This window comes from Alligator sinensis, unplaced genomic scaffold (genome assembly GCF_000455745.1).
Source record: "Alligator sinensis unplaced genomic scaffold, ASM45574v1 scaffold1204_1, whole genome shotgun sequence".
Lineage (NCBI taxonomy): Eukaryota > Metazoa > Chordata > Crocodylia > Alligatoridae > Alligator > Alligator sinensis.
In genome coordinates, this window is record NW_005842412.1 from 139,502 (window position 1) to 160,064 (window position 20,563).

The 20,563-nt window shown below is 46.2% G+C and overlaps 1 long non-coding RNA gene across 1 annotated transcript in view; it reads left to right on the plus strand.

The window, feature by feature from the left end:
* Window positions 1-1,306: 1,306 nt before the first annotated feature.
* LOC112551304 overlaps window positions 1,307-20,563 on the plus strand; it is a 44,803-nt gene continuing 25,546 nt past the window's right edge. The window contains exon 1 of the long non-coding RNA XR_003095591.1: window positions 1,307-1,406. This is a non-coding gene — a long non-coding RNA (uncharacterized LOC112551304). The remainder of the gene's footprint in view (window positions 1,407-20,563) is intronic.

Here is a 20,563-nt window from a genome sequence, read left to right on the forward strand (position 1 = left end):
TGCTCAAAGCAGGACCATCCCTAACTAGATCATCCCAGCCAAAGCTTTGTCCAGCCAGGTCTTAAAAACCTCCAAGGATGGAGATTGCACCACCTCTCTGGGTAACCTGTTCCAGTGTTTTACTATGATCCTAGTGAGAAAATTCTTCCTAATATCTAATGTAAACTTCCCTTGCTGCAACTTGATTATTGTTCCTTGTTCTGTCATCTGCCACCACTGAGAACAGTCTAGATCCTTCCTCTTTTGAACCTCCCTTCAGATAGTTGAAGGCTGCTATTTAATTCCCTCTCAGTCTTCTATTCTCTACACTAAATAAGCCCAGTTCCCTCAGCGTCTCCTCAGAAGTCATATCCCCCAGGCTCTTCACCATTTTTGTTGCCCTCTGCTGGACTCTCTCCAATTTGTCCACATCCTTTCTGTAGTGGGGGGCCCAAAACTGGACACAGTACTCCAGATGTGGCCTCACCAGTGCTGAATAGAAGGGAATAATCAATTCCCTTGACCTACTAACAACACACCTACCAGTGCAGCCCAGTATGCTGTTAGCCTTCTTGGCAACAAGGGCACAGTGCTGGATCATGTTCAGCTTCTTGTCCACTGTAACCCCCAAGTCATTTTTTGCAGAGCTGCTGCCCAGCCAGTCACCCCCCAGCCTGTCCTGGTGCATGGGATTTTTCTGTCCTAAGTGCAGGACTTTGCATTTGTCCTTGTTGAGCCTCATGAGGTTCCTTTTGGCCCAATTCTCCAATTTGTCTATGTTACTCTGAATCGTAGTCCTATCCTCCATAGTATCTACTACTCTCCCCCAGCTTGGTGTCATCTACAGACTTGCTGAGGATGCCCTCTGTGCCATCTTTCAGGTCATTGATGAAGACATTGAACAAAACTGGCCCCAGGGCCAACCCCTGGGGCACTCTACTTGATACTGGCTGCCAACTAGACATCAAGCCACTGATTACTAGCCTCTGAGCCTAATGCTCCAGCCAGTTTTCTACCCACCTTACAGTTCATTCACGCAGTCCATACTTCCTTAGCTTGCCTGCGGGAATGTTGGGGGAGACCATATTAAAAGCCTTGCTAAAATCAAGGTATATCACATCCACTGGTCTCCCCACATCCACGCAGCCAGCCATCTCATTGTAGAAGGCAATCGGGTTAGTTAGGCATGACTTGCTGTGGCAGGCCACGTGCAGTGCCTGCCACTTTAAGGTTCTAGTTTGCAGTGGAGTAGCCGGAAGGTGCGTGCTATCCTCATCAAGGCTAGCACATGACCCTAGGAGGACCCTGGGATTGGTTGAGGGGGCAGAGCAGCTATTTTAACTCAGGCCCTGAGAGAGAGAAGCAGCAGTCTGAGCTGAGCAGGTCAGGAGGAAACATCAGGCTGAGCTGCTCAGAACACCCTGGAGGTAAGGGCGGGAGCTTATGGGGATGGTTTGGAGGCTCCTGGTCCTGGGCATGACCTAAAACTGCCCCCTGCCAGGGAAGAGTGGTCTGGTGGGGCTCCTAGTGGTGTGGGAGGCCCCAGGAAATGCCAGGCCAGTTACTTCCCCAGTGAAAGGTCAGGAGGGACGATTTATAACCCCAGCCCCCGCCTACGGGTGGGTTACCAACACTGGAAGGGAGTGGGGCCAGGCAAACCTGGAATCGGGGCTGCCTGAGCCCGGTGTAGGAGCCAGACACGGTGGCAGCCACCTGAGCCTACAGGGTGAAAGACTGCAGTGGCCCAGTGGAGGGGGGCCAGGAGTGTGAAGCAGCCCAGCGGGTGCAGAAGGCCCAGCGAGGGCCTGAGTGTGTAGAGTGGCTCTAGTGAGGGGCAGAACCACTGACTTGGTAAAACAGGTATACCAGATGTGACAGAAATATTGGAATCGACCATATGGAAGTACTGGATGTGACATAGAAACAGCTGCAAGGCATGAAACGTGTAAGGGGAGGTCAGAGCATGTACTTAGACCCTTATTATCAAGAGGTCAAAAAATGGACAGCCTCCTACCTTAGAAATAATATTTATAGTATTTTCATCAAGGTGTGGCAGGAGACTTCAGTGGGGGTGCTGCTCAGAAGAGGTGGGCAGCTGGCACAGAGACCTGGTCCTGAAAGGCCAGCCTATTACACTTGCCCTTGGTGGATCCATGCCACTGGTTCCTAATCACCACCTTCTTCTCCAAGTGCTTAGAAATGGATTAATTGAGGATCTGCTCCATGATTTTTCCAGAGACTGGGGTGAGGCTGACTGGTCTGTAGTTCCTTGGATCCTCCTTTTTCCCTTTCTTAAATATGGACGCTGTGCTTGTCCTTCTCCAATTGTCCAGGACCTCTCCCATCGCCACAAGTTTTCAAAGATGATGGCCAGTGACTCTGAAATCTCATCAACCAACTTCTTTAGCACCCTTGGGTACTTCCCATCTGACCCCTGGACTTGTATATGTCCAACTTTTCTAAATAGTCCCTAACCTGTTCTTTTGAGTGCCAGGCAACATAGCAGATCCTAGGCTTGATCTTCGGAGCTTGCATAAGTGACCAGTTTTAGTGACCCAAAGGTATTCTGTGTAGGACTGACGCTGACACTGGAAGCACTATTGAATTCTTAGCTTGGTCAGAGAGCATTAACCTGAATGCCTAAATATGTGGGGAACTCAGTCCAAGGTGCTAGTGCTGGGTGTAAAGATTCTTGTGAACTTCCCTGAACGGCCTGATACTAATTGAGGGGTTTGTTTGCACCTTGATGAAGGCGGTCTTTTCTAGCTAAATACGTTTTTTATTTCTCAGGTTAAATCCTGTCCTGTCATGGGTAGCAGAAGAGAATCAAACGGTTTGGGCATGCGGCTTCAAATTTATGCAGCAGAGTAAAACTTTGCCGACTAGAGTATCTTTTATACAGTGTTCTACAGAACTGAGTGGAGTTACAGTAGAAGGGAAAAAGCAGAAAGAGAGGGAAATTGAGGTCTATGCAAAGGAGAAATCAGGGATGAAATCTGTCTCTAGTGCAACTTCAAACAAATGGTAGGTAGGGCAACATGCCACCTTAGATACTAACTAGTGTAACCCCAGTGACTGTGGCTGAATTAGACCAGGGGTGAACCTGAGTCGCACATGACATCATCTAAAATTTGAAAGACTGTAGCAAGTTGGTAAAGAAAACCCGAACCGTGCACATTCCAGGTTCCCACAAGCGGCTCTAGCCCATGCTTTAGTTCTGAAGCGCAGGGCCTGCATTTGATAGTAGTTGAGGGAATTTGGTAAATTCTCAGCTAAAACTCAGGACACCAAGTGAGTCCTGGACACGATGGTGGTGTTTGAAATGCGGAGAACTATCGCTGGGCTGAGGTTTGCTATGCATTTCACATACAGATTACGAAAGGGAATCAGAAAATGATTGCTGCATGCCAACCTGTTCTGGATTTGAACGAGGGCCCTAGAGGCAAAGTCTTTGTATGCCAGACCTGTGTGAAGCAGACTGTCCTTAGGGCCAGAGAAGCTTCTGGTTTATTGGGAATCAGTAACTTAATTTCCTAGCACTACACTTTCTTCTGACTCTTTCAACCACGGCCTCTGCTTAGCCATGAAAGCCTCTCTGCACACTGAGGGCAGCTCTGAGGCAGGCTTGGGGAGAAAGCATAGGAGCAGCCTCTTATACAGTACTTGCCTTACCCTCCCCCCACCTCCTTTGCAGAGTCTGGCACCTGCCGGAGATGCAAGGATCGAGACCCTACCTATCCCATTCATAAAGGCAGTCAAAGGGGGAAGAAGCACCTTGTGCCCTCTCCCACCGCTGTTCCTCTCCCCTCCCGCACCCCCTCCCCTCAGGACTACTGCCAGTGACCGGGTTTGCATTACAGCCTCCGCATGTGACAAGCATGTGAATAATGTGGGGTTTGCCCCTCCAGAAGACAGAAAAAAGACAACTGAGCATTTTAAGATGAGAACCAAAGGGTGTGGGTCAGCTCTATTTAAGTAGAGGCAGAACGAGCCTATCAGGACTTCAGACTGACTCTAAAAAAGGGCTTTAGGAAATGGAGAAATCAAATATTGAGTGGTTGTTTTTGTAGGGGGAGGAGGGTGATTCTTCCCTCCTAATTAATCAGTTAATTATGATCTGACTCTCTGGCCACTAAGATGTGCAGTTGCCAAAATATTCAAATCGGAGGATTTTGGCATACCGTACTGTGTACGGTGTAGCATTTTGTTTTGTTGTTTTAAACAGCCCCTGTGAACCGCTGCTATGTGCAAGGGGCGGGGATGGGGTTGCCATGGCAAAATGGGATTTACTTGGGATGAATAGCTTTCTTTTACTTCCATGAAATGAATGGCTTGATAAAGACCTCCCTGTATATGAAGATTTTGGGTGCTGTGCTGGGTGGAGGGAACTCCAAACAATATCCCCACAGCACCATGTTATTCAGAAACCTCTTAATACAGCTCAATCTTATTACTTGCACAAAACAGTGATCTCAAGTGTAGATTGAAAGAGACAAAATGTTCCCAGTGGGCAGCTATCTGTGTCTCTTCCCCAGTCCTCCAACGAGGAGGATTAAATGCACTGACTGTAACTAGGACATAAAGATCATGGTTCATTTCTTTCTATTCAGCTAATTCTTTACATTGCAGACATTACGGGATCCATTTATGGTTTTCTTTTTACAAAAGTAGGTTGGGAGGGAAAGATATCTGCTGAGGAAGTTGTTTTCCACAGCCCCTCAGTGTCTTTTCAAATATAAACCTGCCTCTCCCAGCAGTCTTCTGCGGATATAAATCTCTATATTTTTCTATCTATTTTAGATAGACTATATCAGTGTTTCTCAACCTTTTAAGTAGCAAGTACCGCCTAACTTCTGAAAATTTTAATAAGTACCCCAACACTCCCTTTTCCAGGGGATTTTATATTTACAGACTAATGTGCACCATATGTTGGAAGAAGGGCTGTGTATATAAGGCCGTGATATGACAGATGTCTGATCTGGTGTGGGTAGGGTTGCCACCGTTTACACCAGAGGTGCACAACTCATATGTGTACCTGGGCTAGAGGTGATGTTGGCCAAAGCTAGGAGGGCTGAACCCAGTGCCGTGCAAAACGCGGCACACCAAATTATTACTGGGCAATTTAATGTTTTTAATTGCACCACATTTTTTGCCATAGTTTTGAGAGGAGGAAGGGGCGAGAGAGAGAGGAAAAGAGGGTGAGAGAGTGAGTGTTGGACTACCTGCATACCCCCTGCCTGTGTCTCGCATACCCCCAGGGGTACGCGTACCACAGGTTGAGAAACTATGGAATATATAAACTGTGGCTTAAGCTTAAGAAGTGATTGCTCACAACAGATGCAGTTAGCACCAAGACCAATGCCATAGCTGGTGTCATATTATGAAATAGCAGAAATGAACAGTAGTTAACATTTGAAGAAAATAACAACAGGGGTAGAATTGGAGTGATGTTGTAGCCATCATGGTCCAGGAAATATGCAGGATCAAGGCCTCTTTGTGGATAAGCTCTTTTTGGACCAACTGTATGGTTGGGCTATACTTAGACAAACTTTTGAATCCATTGCTGTGGGGGCTGGAGAATAATGCAGCGCGTTTGAAAACTTGCTTAAGCCTAGCCGTGTCAGGCAGTTGGTTCCTTAACAAGATATCGCCCACAAAAACCTTGCCTCTTGCATAATTAAAAATAAGGCTTTGCAACCTCAAGTATACAAGTTTAAACCGACTTAGCATTTAACTTCCTGCATTGTAGTGTAGCCAGGAATTGAGAATAAATGCTAAATAGTGACACAGCAATGGCTACAGGCCAACGGGGATCTTGCTTTTTACATCTCATCTGAAAGATGGCCTCTTCAGTGTAATGCCGGGGCACTGGTTTAGTACTGAAAGAAAAATATGTGAAGTATCAGCACCGCTTTCACTATGGGACTGGCGCTGTAATTCGGAGCTGCCTTTGGAGGGTGAGTCAGGACGTGGCGGGTAGGGAATCCAAATTCAAGTCCGGAAGTGAGTCCTTCACTTATCTAGGGAACGGGGATGTAACAAGGGAAGGCTAAAATCCCCCAGTGATGCCCTCTGACTGACCCAAGAGCATTATCGGTTTCACTTCAGACTATGTAGCATCCATCTCTTCTTGACAAGAAGCAGCATGTTGCCTGTCTGTGAAGTCATGGGAGGATACGAGAGAACAAGGACTGAGGGAACTGAGAGAGAACGACTTAATGCATTTTCTGTCTATGTACAGGAGGGCAGGGTTTGGTGTCACATTCAGTTCTAGTACGCTGTGACCTGTCTCTGCTTAATAACAGCTCCCTCCTCATTGCTGAAAGCAAATTCAGTAAAAATAAATATACCTATCCATGGAGCTGGCTCGGGGGCAACAAAGCAATAAGCCCATCATTTCATTTAAATTACAAGTTTTTGAGCTCTGAAAGGACACGTGTGTACCCTTCATGTACCCACACGTTCAATCTAAAATCTACCAGCAGAAATCACAGCGGAGGAATCCTCAAATAAAGTTTTACATTAGGCAAGGCTTTGTTTGTGCATTTGCAGGTAGAGAGTGTGACTTAAAATGAACTTCTGTGGTGGCCTTGTGTCTGGACCCTCCAAATGTCTTCTATATTACATCTGTCTTGAGTAGTGCAACTCGTGGAGGAGCAATGGGGCATGAGACCTGGGTGCTCAGCACCCTCCCTCCTGCTCTCCAGCTTTGGCACTCTCCCCTTTCCCCCCACTCTGCCCTTGAGCGCTCAGCACAACCCCCACCCCCCTCTCTCTCCCCTTCTCCCCCCAGCTCTCCTGCTAGGGGGCAAAATGCTAATTATAGGTCTGTATGTTTTGGGAGCCAGCAGAGGCAACAGCTGGTGGGGCCTGTCCCGCTCTATGGGAGAGGTGGATTGGCAGGCACAGTATGTCACTGGTGATGCTCCAGTGTTTCAGGTGGAGGGTGAAGGCCAACTGCATTTCTCTGTAGAACTGGAGAAGTATTAACATGCCTTGTACATTGCTGGTCCTTATAAGGAAAATCCAGAAACCCCAAATTGCGCAATTTGGGAATTTAAAAACAAAACTTCCCAGTGAAAATGTTATTCTCATCAGCCAGAGTTTGGTTTATGACTTTTCAAATATCTGTATTTTTTAATTAAGACTTATTAGTGAACAGTGGGGTGTCTTATTAACCATATAAGTGTCCAGTTCTCGACTATATCCCAGTAAGCTTTTGACTGTAGTGATATTTGTGGTAATGAGTTTGTTTCATCATTTTTTATTTTGATTTTTTTTTTATGTTTCATTATATGTCTATAGCTTGTACCACAAGGGAGAAGAGAGAGGTGTTTAATCTAGCCTTCCTATATCTCCCATCTTTATGGTACAAAAAAGCCTAGTAAGTTTAGGAACACGTCCCTATCAACTTCCAGCAGGATTATTTCTAAACTCCTTCTTCCTATTTCTTTTAAAGGAAAAGTCAACAAACGTGCTATTGGAGACAGTCCTTTAAGTGGGCCATGTACAAAACACTGCACTCTATTCTGGTCTTAAAAGTTCAAGTGTTTTTAGCTGAGGCAAAACTCAGAGGGTTAAAGATGTTTTCAGCTGGTCAATGTGTAAAGAGCATGCGAGTGAAATAAGAAACAACGTCCGTGAGCTTTAGAGCACCTCCTTTGCATCCCTTTCCTCTGTCTCCTGGGGTTATAATTTCTACCAACACTGCCTAACACAAAGACCAGTTCGGGGGGCAAGGGGGTTGCATTTTGCCATGCTTTCATGTGAGTGACTTTCCCTTTGCATGAAGGGAAACTATAAACATCATACAAAAACAAAATTAGCACATCTCTTCTGTAACATGGTGCATCCACTTGGCCTCGTAGATGGGCTTTTAAGATATATAAATATGTAGTGCAGAGAAAAGCAAGTTGTATTTGTGACATGGTTATGACACCCAAATGGGAACTTCTGTTCAAATTTTTACTCTGCAGATATGCTACATAGATAACGAGACCGCTGAAACCGAACTGCTTCAAAGCCATTAAACATGCAGTCTTGTTGATTTCAGCATGATTTAGCATATCTGTAAAGTAAATCATATTCTGTTGAAACTTTTGGCAAGCTGCATAGAGCTTGCAATAGAGAGTAAGGATGAGTTTGAAGAAGGCTCCAGGAAATTACCATCAGCTCTCACAGGCTAGAAAGTCACCTGCATTTCTAACATCTCTGTATCTTCTTTGGCAATCCCTTGCAGTCGAGGATGATTGTTTTCCATGCTTGTCTTACCTGTGTGTCCGAAGACGGCTGATGAGGCCTATCCGGGATTGACAGATTCTACTGCAGCTTGGACGTGTGTTTCTGTGTGGAGTGGGTGGCGCTGGATTCGTGATTTGTTCTGTGACGCTATTTCTGCTGATCCCGCTTTTCTATCTCCTGTTGTTGTCGTGCGGTTTCAGAGTACTGAGATGCCTGCAACAGACTTCCTCCATTTGCAGCAGTCCTGGGCGATAGTCTCCCACAAGTTGACACTGATGTTGCATTTTTTTTCAGTTGGCCTTTAGGACATCCCTAAAGCACTTTCTCTGCCCTCCTCTTGAGTGTATGCCTTGGCTGAGCTCAGAGAATAAAACTTGCTTCTGGAGTCTGGATTCAGACATCCAGAAGAGATGGCCGGCCCAACAAAGTTGATGTCAAATCATCACCTTAGTACTTGTGGTGTTTGCTTGCAGGAGGATGCTAATGGTGGTGCATCTGTCTTCCCAAATTATTACTCACAGTGAAGGCTAGAGTTCAAGCAATGAATATTTCTGTAGGTTTAAGTGTTTAAATTCTTGCTTATGGAAACTTCACCAAGTTTCTTCATTACTTTTGTCCAGACTTGTTTTCCTGAATCTTCACTGTCCAGTCATTAAGGTCCAATAACCATATCATAATAAAATAGTCAGTTTCTATCAACATTGTGTATTATGCTGGGATGGTATATTTTTAAATAAAAGGATTCCTTTAGTAATAAGTTATAATTTAGAGATGCTCCCTTAGACTACAGAAGTTGGGAATTGAGAGATGCTCCCGGGGAGAAGGACAAGGAGAGACTGCAGAGTTTGCCTACTGCTCCATAATTGAAGTTTGTTGGTTAATTCTTCTCATTCATGTATGCCTATGCTTATTGAATCAATGATCACTACAATTCTCTCTTGCAAAAATGATAACTTTGAACTTTGCAGTCAAGGCAACACAGCATTGGATTCTGTGAGACATGAATGTAAATTTGTGATGTACTTTTTTCATGGCACGCGGAATATTGGTCTCCCATTGTTGTCTGAACTAGGAAGGGAGACTGTGCTGTGAGGCTTAGGTTGCTGCTCTGGTCTTGTTATTTTGAATGAGTATATTCCTCAAAGAGCAGTGACAAGTGCCACATAACTAGGGAAAACATGATCCTTGGCTCTGTCCATAGAAATAATGCAGACAGCAAAGAGAAAGCTATAAAAAGATTGGGGACAAGGTCCTGATGATATTTGATAAAATATTGTCACCAAGCCATTAAGATTTTGGACTTTCATTACATTAGACTCGTCTTCCACTTGGAAGACCATTCATAAGTCTAACAATGTTGTATTTCTTTGGAAATGTGATAGACTGCATGTGGAATTTGTGGTTCACTTCAGAGCATTGAGTGCATGTCGTGTTGAACGGATGTCACTGATTGTACGTCCCTCACTCCATAGGACAGTTTGGTATTCTGTATAATCAGGGATAGATGGGCAGGGGGAAAATGAAAGAAGGCTGACAAAGGAGAGAACAAGAGATTGGGGAAGAGGAAGCTAAGCAGTTTGTTGCTTGGAGCAGCAAGCTACCAACAGGAGATATCGAATCATGAGAGCATACATCTCTATTATCACTGCTCACTCTGTCACTTTGGACAGGTGATTAAACCAATAAGCCGTGGCACCTTTTTGCAGCACCACAAACTGCACGTAGTGAACAAAAAATGTCCCATGCTGATAATGTGCAGCACAGGGCCAAAATTTGCCACCAGGAAATCCTAATAGCAACAAAAAAAAAGTGCCAGGGAAAAAAGCAGCGCGGTACATGCAAAAGGAGCATGAACAAGAAGACAAGAGGCTCAGTTCTCCAGGGAGATGCTCTGGCTGCCAGAGGAGGAGGAGCTGGGTAAGGACAGTTTGCCCAAAGCAGGACAATTTGTCCTTCAATACAGCACACATGCAGGGGCGTGCACTGAGGCAAAAAGTAGTGGCACAAATTTGTGCTGCAACTATTCTCACCAGTGCAAGTGCATGCCCCTGAATGTGGGGACCCACCCGTATTGTCAAGCACAGGGGCTTAAAATCTGTTGCTTGGGTGTTAATCAACACAGTTACTCAACAGTCATGCAAATGAGGCAATTTTTATTTAGGTTCCTGAATATGGATCTAAGCACATAATATAAGTATGAAACATTTGTCTTGAATGCCTCTCTTTCTTGCAACTGTACAAACTAACACAGATAACTCTTCTTCTCATCTGTACAATGGTGTTGATGGTGATACTTACCCAACCTTGAGAAATTCTTTGAGATCCTGAAGTAAAATGCCCTGTAAGGAATATGAAGTATTATTCCTCACTGTTAAAAAAGGAGAAGGCAGGGCAGGGTGGCACCTTATAGACTCAGAGAGACATGGACATTCATAGACTACAGTCTGCCTCTTCAGGTGCTATAAATGGTCTATTAAAAAGGATAAAGGCAGACAAAGGAAAAAGTCAGCAAATGCATCCCATTTGATTTGGAGGATTTTCCAGAGGCATCTTTGGTGATACCTCTCCAAGTTCTTGAGATGACGATAGTAGGTCACCCATAGTTTCATAGTGCTTAGGGTTGGAAGGGACCTAAACATATCATCAGGTCCGACCCCCTGCCCCGGGCAGGAACAACTGCTAGGGTCATAACACCCCAGCCAAATATCTGTCCAGCCTCCTGTTACAGACCCCCAAGCTAGGGGAGAGCACCACCTTGCTTGGGAGCCCATTCCAGAGCCCGGCAGCCTTAACCATAAAGTAATGGTCGATTCCCAGCCTGAACCTCCTCTCTAACAATTTGTGGCCGTTATTCCTAGTAACCCCGGGTGGTGCCCGTGGGAACAGAGCCTCTGGCTTTATCTATCCTAACCCTTGTGATGAGTTATCCCTATGCCTGATTTGTGCTGCCTTTTATGCACTTTGCAGGTAGACCCTGCTATGCTGCCCTTGTAGGTTATTGAATTAGCTGTCCTATTGGATCATACCAGTGCTCAGTTATCCTGAAATTTTGATGCCATGGAGAAAACAAAATCATCCTGTGTTCCCTCCCATCAGCACTATAGTGATGTACTCCAGGGAAGCTCCTGCTGCATCCCTGCAGGTGACCACCTTACACCTTGAAGCAAGCTTAATTATCTCTCCCTCTGCCTTACTGGCACAGCTATTGCTGTCATCTGTAATACAGTTGTCTAGGGTCATTTTCACTAATCCAGTGACAGCATTTGATGCTATTACCTCCTGTGGCAAGAATTCCGTAGGTTAACTGGGTGCTGCATAAAGAGGCATGTGATTTGAGCAACCAGGTAATTTCTCTCCCGGAAGTCCCAGATTAATGTATTATCCTAGTCTTTAAGTGCCGTGAGGAGTATGTGTGTGCATGAGATGCATGAAAGGGGCCTCATTATGGGCGACCTTGGATAATGGTGTGTGGCTAAGAGCCAGGAAGCAGATCTGCAAGGGAGGCAGCATAGAAATGACCTTGCGATTTAGTGTTAAGTCTCTGTGTTAGCGCTTTCTTGCTTTTCATTCTGCCTTTTCCCTGTAACGTAGAAATAAAACAATACAAAGCTGAGGCATTCTTAATTTGTTTGCACGATAACCACTCAGAAACAAGAGCAGCTGAAGGAACTGGCTGTGGGGTCAGGTCGTCCGGCATGTTAAGGAGGCTGGGTACTGCTTCACTAAAACAAAGGAGCCCTGAGGCAAGTTAGCTGGGCCATGTAAAGACTTTCCCAGTGTAGAAGGGAGAAAAGTGCCTGTATGTGATCTATAATATGATGAGGGTGTGGCCAGGGAAGGGGATGGAGCCTTGACATCCTTGCAGCCCATTGACTCTTTGCAGCTCCTTGGTTAAATAAATATATTTAAAATTACAAAGAGCCAGACAGGCACCACCACCAAACCAAATTTTTCACAAGACAATTTCTTTCACAGTCCTGTGCTACATATGCACAAAAAGCCTGGCTGGAATGGAAATGCTGCCCAATTTCAAGTGTGGAGCACAAGTTATTCTTCAGCGCTTCTATCTAGTGGTTAATTGGCCCAAATGCCATCAGAGCCAATGGGATGGGTGATTTCTTTTCTCACTAATGACACTCTTGGAATTTTTCTACACAAATTAAGATAAGACTACTTTGCTGTGGATAAAGGTGTCAACTCTCAGTTTGTGGCATCTCATGAGGTATATATTAAATGGCAGGAAGGGAAGCAGAGAATGAAACAGGCCAATAATGCATGTAATTTCGATTTTTTTTTAAACAAATTCCTGTGGGTGAAACCACTTTTTGTGTTCCTGTTTTCACTATTCCTGTTTTACTGTATTTTAACTATGCTTTTAAGGTTGGACCCAAGTAAGAGCCTGCCTCCAGACTTGCTTACATTTTGAGAAAGCTCCTATCTTTCTCCAAATGTAGATCAAAACTTGCTATACTCATAGCACCACAGCATGAATGGGCTCCATCTATACAGTTTGACATTTTAATTAAATTAAAAATGTAACAATAAGACAATAGCTTTGAAGAGTGAAAGAGAGGGACAGGGTTATTGGGAGAGCCAGCTTGTCCAGTGAGGTAAAATCAGGTTCTGTTGAAGGTTTCTTGTTAAGACCCTAGACTCTGTAGATTGAACCCCTCTATAATTTAAAAAGTTGCAGAAGGCCCTGCACACCCTAGCAGATGACATGGGGAAGGGGGAGAGAAGCTTCATTAATTAAACTGAGCATTGATAAATTCCTACTGTCTAGGGGGTCCTGACAATTCGGGGAATCTTCCCATTACCTGCATGGATTAGGTTTAATGCTGCAGAACAGAATCATTAGGTCATTAAAATCCAAATCCAGGTATTTGGCGCATGGCAGACTGGGGAGGAAACAGGACAGGGAGCACAGGGCAGGAAGCAGAGTAGCAGATTGAGCAAGGGAAGGGGATGGGAAAGGAGCTTAGGGAGGACATGGGATGAATTTGTGGCGTACCTGCCAAAAAGATTGGCTGCCACTTTAGGAGGCTACAGCTCACTCCTATCCAATCCAATAACTGGAACAAGAATTTTGCCCATGCTTTCCATTGCCCATTTTGGTTAGAAAGATAGGAAGTGTAGAGAAAGATGGTGTCGCTGTATTGCCAACTCTTGTCCTCTCTATGGTGATTTGTTTTCCCACAGGTGAACTTGCAGAACTCCTGTACTCCCCAAGTGCATAGCTCATAGCTGCATTCAGAGGTAATCCCAAGTATGTAGAGATAGAAGGATTTGATATGCAGATGAGTGGCAAGTGATCATATATGATCATTATCAGTTGGTTATCTGGTGAATTGAGCTGGTGGTCTTTCCCACATCCTACATGACCAGGGATGCTCATCCCCAGCCCAGATCTGGTCCATGGAGCTAACTACCACTCCCCTGCTGTCAAACTTCAGGACCCAGAAGAAGCCCCATGAGCTGAAGAGCATGGCCCTGTGAACTAGATTGAGTATGCAAAGGAAATCATGGCGGTGCAGGGGCAAGCGGGCCAGTTGAGGTGGTGCAGGCCTAGATGGAAGTGGCACTGGGCCCAGTCCCGACGTGCGGACTGGCCCTGCCTCAGCTACTTGGTCTGTGGGGCCAAAAGATTGAGCACCACTCCACTCAATAAGGTTTCTGTATCATGGGCACCGTCATCTAACCTAGCAACCTTTATGAACCTAAGGCTGCTGATCCTCTGCTGCCACCCCCACACTCCCTAGTGTCTATCTCTCTTGTGCCCCCCTGAAGTTTTTGCTTACAGTCACCACAAAGTACTGCAGATTGCTGTCACCAATGGCTATGCTGAGGGGCAGGTTTGGCAGTGAGGGTACAGAGCAGCTAGGGCCGGGGCAACTTCAGGGGCTGTACAGGTGAGAGGTGGGATGGGCACAGGATAATGTGCCATGACCAATAGCAGGCAGAGGGATCCTTAGGGGTGCCCCCTTTGCAGCCCCTGGCACCATATTGGGTTGACTTCTCCCACAGCTGCTACAGGCTGGATTCAAACTCCCTGTGGCGCAAACACAGCCCATGAACTATAGGTTGTTGACTCCTGATCTAACTTGACAGTCTTGTGAGCAGTTTCACTGGGAAGTCATGAACTCAATAGGTATTGGTACTAAATTATTCCCATCTTCCTAATGAAGGTCTTTACAGGTCCCAGCTGAGCTACATAGGCCAGGTAGCTGAAGGAAAAACTGCCCTTTGTGTGTTGTTCAGGCTCACAAGTCACTAATCTGGGATCTAGTGGGAACCAGTTCCTAGAGAGATACTCATGAGAACATTTCTAATGCACTATCCTCCTGCTCAGCCACAGGCAACACTGGGTCCACTAGCAATTAAACTACTGAATGCAAATCGGGACTATATGCATCCAGGTGGGGACAACTTCCTGGTGCAAGTGTTGGAGAGGCTATCTAGGGGTGTGCTCTTCTTGACCTGCTTCTCACAAACAAGGAAGAATTGGTGGGGAATATTGTAGTGGATGGCAGCTTCAGCAGCAGTGACCACAAGATGATTGAATTCAGGATCCTGAGGGAGGAGAGCAGAAGGGTAAGCACCCTGGACTTTGGCCGAATCGATTCGGGACAGTGATTCAAATCACCAGATCGAATCACTGTCCCCCGAATCGGCCAAATCCGAAGCGAATACTAGCCGCTTCGCACAGGCCTAAAGGTCAGCTCCTACGCTATTGCACTGGGCATCACAGTTTCAGGAGAAGGTGAGCAGCTGTCGGTGGTGAAAGAGCAGGTTGGGGACTATTTAGAGTTGCAGGATGTGCTCAAATCCATAGGGCCAGACGTGATGCTCCTGAGGATGCTAAGGGAATTGGCTGATGTGACTGCAGAGCTGCTGGCTGTTATCTTTGAAAACTCATGGAGATTGAAAGAGGTCCCAGATGATTGGAAGGGGCAAGCATAGTGCCCATATTTAAGAAAGGGAAAAAGGAGGATCCAGGAAACTGTGGACTAGTCAGCCTCTGAAAAAAATCAAGGAGCAGATCCTCAAGGGATCCATTTCTAAGCACTTGGAGGAGAAAAAGGTGATTAGGATCAGTCAGCATGGATTCACCAGGGGCAAGTCATGCCTGACCTACTTGATTGCCTTCTATAAAGAGATGACTGGCTCTCTGGATGCAGGAAGAGCAGTACTTTGACTTTAAAAAAGCTTTTGATGCAGTCTCCCACAACATTCTTGCAAGCAAGTTAAGGAAGTATGAGTTGAATTAATGGACTGTAGGGGGAAAGATAACTGGCTGGATGCTCAGGCTCAAAAGGTAGTAATCAACTCGATGTCTTGCTGGCAGCCAGTATCAAGTGGAGCTCCCCAGACATCGGTCCTGGAGCCGATTTGGTTCAATATCTTCATCAACAGTCTGGAAGATGGCACAGAATGCACCCTCAGCAAGTGTGCAAATGACATCAATCTAAGGGGGGGGTAGTAGATACACTGGAGAGTAGGGCTAGGATTCAGGGAGACCTTGACCAATTGGAGGATTGAACCAAAAGAAATCTTTTGAGGTTCAATAAGGACAAATACAAAGTCCTGTATGTAGACTGGAACAATCCCACGCACCAGTACAGGCTGGGGGCTGACTGGCTGGGCAGTAGATCTGCAGAAAAGGACCTGGGGGTTACAGTGGACAGTGAGCCAACAGTGTGCCCTTGTTGCCAAGATGACTAATGGCATACTAGGCTGCATTAGTAGGAGTGTTGCCAGCAGATAGACGGAAGTGAATATTCCCTTCTTCTGCACTGGTGAGGCCCCATCTGGAGTACTGTGTCCAGTTTTGGGGCCCCCACTACAGAAAGGATGTGGAGAAATTTGAGAGTGAAGTGGAGGGCAACAAAAATGGCTAGAAGGCCAGGGCACGTGTCTTCTGAAGAAAGGCTGAGGGAACTGGGCTTATTTAGTGTAGAGAAGAGAAGACTCAGGTGGGTTTTAATAACAGCCTTCAGCTACCTGAAGACTGGTTTCAAAGAGGATGGAGCTAGACCAGGGGTTGGCAAAATACAGCCTGTCGGCCATATCCAGCCCACCAGTTGATTCCATCTGGCCCTTGGCTGCCCCCATAGTGCTCCACATGGGGACAAGTCCTGCCCAAGGTAGTCCACATCATGTTCTGGCCTACACCTACCACTTGCCTACCAACCGTACCACCCTGGCCCTTGCCAGCACGTGCAGCTTCCTTGCTGGGCTGCTCCTGCTGCTGCAGCAGCCAAACAGGTACTGCTTGACTCCCCTTGCTTCCAGCTTTTCCTCCTCCTGCCCCTGTTGTGCCGTTCTGGGCAGCAGGTAGCATGGGGAAGCAGTGGCAGGTAGGAGGGAAGCTGCCCCAGGGTGCAGGGCTCCAGCTCCAGCTTTGGCTCCTGGCTGCCTTCCACTCACTCTGCCCACCCAGCCTCCTGTAGGAGGCCAAGTGGGTGGAAGGCAGCCCTGCTGGGCATCTGTGCATGCTGGTCGGAGCTGGTGCAGGTGGGAGCATGACATCGACTGCCCCAGGCAGGAGGTGGCAGGGCTCAGCCCCATACAGAGCACCTGAGGGAAGATGCACCTGCACCACACCACCTGGGTGAGCTCTCCTGCACATGCCCCCAGCTCCTGGGACCTAGTGCATCGGCATCTCCCCCACACCCACTCCCCCCCCCTCCCCACATACACCCCATATCCCCGCTGCAAACAGCCATGCCCCCCCGACACACACTCACCTCCACACCTTCCCTACCCCCCACCCCACACCCACACCCTCCCTGCCTCCCCTACCCCACATATGCATTAACACTACTCAAAATATATATATATATATCAGGACAAAAATTATTTTTTGAATTAAAAGAAATACGTTATAATAGGTGTTTGATTTTTAGTATATACTTTTGTTTTTTATCTATTATTTGTGAAAATGATATCTTTTGAAACATTTTGTGTGCAGCCCTCAACAGCTCACCAAAACTTATTAAGTGGCCCACCAGCTGAAATAATTGCCTACCCTTGAGCTAGCCTGTTCTCAGTGGTAGCAGATAACAGAATAAAGAGCAATGGTTTCGAGTTGCAGCAAGGGAAGTTTAGGTTAAGTATTAGGAAAGCTTTCTCACTAGGAGGGTAGTGAAGCACTGGAAGAGGTTACCCAGAGAGGTGGTGCAATCTCTGTCCTTGGAGGTGTTTACGGCCTGGGTGGACAGAGTCATGGCTGGGATGATCTAGTTGGGGGTGGTCCTGCTTTGAGCAGCAGGTTAGACTAGGTGACCTCCCAAGGTCCCTTCCAGCCCTCATTTTCTATGATTCTGTGATTCTAAGTGCAGTTATATATTCATCTCTACTTGGAAGTGTCCTCTGTGTACCTTCTGTCTTACCCAACCTTTTGGGCCTAAATTTCTGCCAGTGGCTCTACAAGGAATGATGGGATATAATGATGGATAGCTGAACAGACCAGAATCTTAGGGCACTTTTACACGTGCTCTGCAGGTTGGGGGGCCAGTGCTTTAATTAGAGCGGCTCCAAGAGCTGATGAAATGCTTTGGTTAACTATGAGGTAAATCACAGACAATACAAGAGATTTGTCAACATATTCTCTATAGATCTTTGGTTATAATAGTTTGCTAGACAGACATTAGTAATGCTGTTCTATCCTCAGACCTCCCTCACTTCACATATTTCTTCAGTCTTGATTCTTTGGTTAAAAGTCAACCTAGTTTTAATAACTGATATGGCCAGACTCCTACAAGAACCAGCCACAATCTGGCTATACACCTTTAAGCAAAAGGTATATGGGTCTTGGTTTTTCTGAGAAACTCAGTTAACAAACTCTTTGAGGTTGAATGATACCAGCAAGCATGAACAAAAACATCCGGAGGATGAGAATTCAGTTTTGATTCGCAGAAAAGACAGAATGTGAGGAAACGAAGGAGCAAAAATAATTGGTGAAAAATAATTTTTAGTAAAAGAAAAACTGGAAATAGCACTGAGCATGGTGGGGTTTCTCAGAAGAGATTTTCCCCCTAAATGTGATGTTTAAAAAAATAAAATACATGCTTTAAAAAAAAGAAAAGAAATTGATCTCTTTGGGAATGAAAATGAGAATATTCGGAGCCAGACTCTACCAACCAGATTTCACTTTGCAATGTCTTTTACTTTGGCTCACATGAGATACTAATTGCAATATCCCAGTTACTTAGTAGTTTAATTTTTAAGCCACTAGAGCTGCGTGCAAAAGGTTGATTTTAAAACTATTAAAAATGAGAGGTGGAAGTTCTGTGTGGGACTTCGTGGCTGAACTTCCACGGGGAAGATCTGATACTTTGTGTGCCCTCCACCCCCTGCTGTTCCAGAAGGTGCAATCCACACGTCCTACCTTATACCTGTCTCTATTGAAAACAACTCTTTTACAAAAATCATTGTCCATCCCAAATGCCTGCCATCCAAGAATGACATCACAGGGTATTACACATCTTAATTAAGCCTTATAACACATTTACAATACAAAGTAGAGAGGCTGTGTTACAGACCAAGACAAGTTGTTGCTGCTTCCAACAGAGCTCCTAATTTCCACCCTAAGGATCTATCCAAGATGATAAACCACACTGGAGTGCCACACTGGACACCTACAACACCGAGGACTGAGAAGAATTGTTGTCCAATTTCATTGAAAAAAGTAAATGCATTTGGGAAGATTTATCAAGCAGCAGAGATCTGTGTACACTGGACTGCCAACACCCCCCTGCAGTTCAGTCCATTTCCTACACAAGAAGTGTTGGACAGTTCGAGAGAATTAAGGGAAGACCTGTGCATCTGCTATTGCCCTTTCTGGGTGAGAACAGAGTTGTGACCAGCTGGAGCTACTCATAACCAATATAAAGGTATCATAGGCATTCCTTTATTCCTTCAAACTGGCAGTTTTGTGACTGAAGAAACCTAGCCTGAATATAACAGTTCTAGCTACATACCACTCACTGTCGAGCCTTCCCTTCCTGGGCAAGCTCAAACAGGAGCTAGCCAAAGGCCAGCTGCAAAGCCAATATCCTAGCCTTGATGCAATCCAGACTCAGACCAGGATGTAGGTTGCTAACAATATTAGTAGCCATGGATGATTTCCTTCTGTCAGTAAGGGAAGGAGAGCCATCATTCCATTAACCCTATCTGCATATTTAGCACTGATGGTAAAATACTGCTGTCCCGTTTGGCATGGGGTGAGGGGAATATCTTGGGGGAGGAAATAACCCTCTCCTAACCTGTAGGTAAGAGGACAAATGTAAGACGACCTGTATTCTCCATGGTGCTCAAATGCCCAGGTCCAAGATGTCTCAAAGATGATGTGGGGATCTGTGATGTGGACCATGGTCGACCACTCCATCTCTCTGGCACAATAGAGCTTCCTGGCGCTAGGGTAAAGTTTATTTGTGCAGGAGACATTGTGCCCTTTGGGGGCTACTCCTAGCGTGTGGAATGAACTTGCACAGGAACTGAGGATTAGCAGAAATATCACCGCCTTTTGATCCAAATGCCAGGTGATCTGCCTCTCCACTGTGTTTACTTAAAAACCTGCCACATTGCAACACTACACACGCAGTATCCAGCCGGGGGAAAGGGCGAGAGCATGAACACTGCTAATCGTGTCACTCAGTGTGTTACTGGGAGATGCTCAGATCCTATGGTAACAAGATTAGTACGAGAACCTACAAAGAATCGACTGGCCCCAATAAACAGACGATATTGTTTTCTTCGTTTCGACCTTCTGAAATATGCTGAAGAGACCAACCTATTTTGTGGACCTCCCTGGCCTCATGCCTGTGGGTGCTTCCCAACCTGCTGCACCACGCCTGTGGGTGCTCTGACCTCCGAACCATATGTGGGTTCTCCCACGTGGGTGCTTTCCTGCCCCGTACTACACTGCACAGGTGCCCTGTGCCCACTTTCAGCATCCTACTGGGGACTCCTCTACTGCACTGCATCATGAAGGCACCCTGAGGTGCAGGCTCTCCAGGTGCACCAGGCTGTGCCCCGCCACCCTATCCCGCCCCCTGGGGTAGTGGCAGGAAGCAGAAGTTGGGGAAGGGAAGGGGAACCAGGAGCCCCCGGCTGCTGCTGCCATCCCCCTTTTTGCTCCAGCTGCAACATGTCAGAGCCTGGGGAGGCTGCAAGTTTATCTCTCACAGGCCACTTGCAGACCACAGGCTGACATTTGGACAGTCCTGACCTACAGCATTGTGTGTGGGCCCTCTCCCGATCCCACCTGGGTCGCCATGTGCGAGTTCTCTCTCGATCCCATCTGGGTCGCCATGTGCAAGCCGGGGGGCGCGCCAGGCCT